The sequence below is a fragment of the Dioscorea cayenensis genome, chromosome 2, assembly GCF_009730915.1.
Source record: "Dioscorea cayenensis subsp. rotundata cultivar TDr96_F1 chromosome 2, TDr96_F1_v2_PseudoChromosome.rev07_lg8_w22 25.fasta, whole genome shotgun sequence".
Taxonomy (NCBI): domain Eukaryota; kingdom Viridiplantae; phylum Streptophyta; class Magnoliopsida; order Dioscoreales; family Dioscoreaceae; genus Dioscorea; species Dioscorea cayenensis.
The window spans coordinates 10,078,285-10,078,603 of NC_052472.1; the positions used below are offsets into that span (position 1 = coordinate 10,078,285).

A 319-nucleotide genomic window follows, 5' to 3' on the forward strand; every position below is an offset into this window, starting at 1 on the left:
AACCCATGTTGAGAACTTTTCCGTAGGAGATCCTTGAACCGTTCCCATGTCTCAAAGAGAGACTCCAATCCCATTTGCATAAAAGAAGGGATCTCATTCCTATGCTTAGCAGATTTTTCGGGAGGGAAGTACCGAGCAAGAAAAGCTCTACCATTTCCTTCCATGTAGTGATCAATGCTCGAGGTAATGACTATAAACACTATTTTGCTCTCCCCTTTAAGGAAAATATGAAGGCCCTCAACTGAATAGCATCATCTATAACCCTATTGATCTTGAGCATGTTGCACACTTCTAAGAAGTTTCAGATGTGGTTGTTTAG

The 319-nt window shown here is 41.1% G+C and overlaps 1 non-coding gene across 1 annotated transcript; it reads left to right on the forward strand.

The window, feature by feature from the left end:
- On the forward strand, window positions 1-107 carry LOC120281004. The gene has a single exon (XR_005542475.1). It is a non-coding gene; the product is annotated as a small nucleolar RNA R71 (small nucleolar RNA).
- The last annotated feature ends 212 nt before the right edge of the window (window positions 108-319 follow it).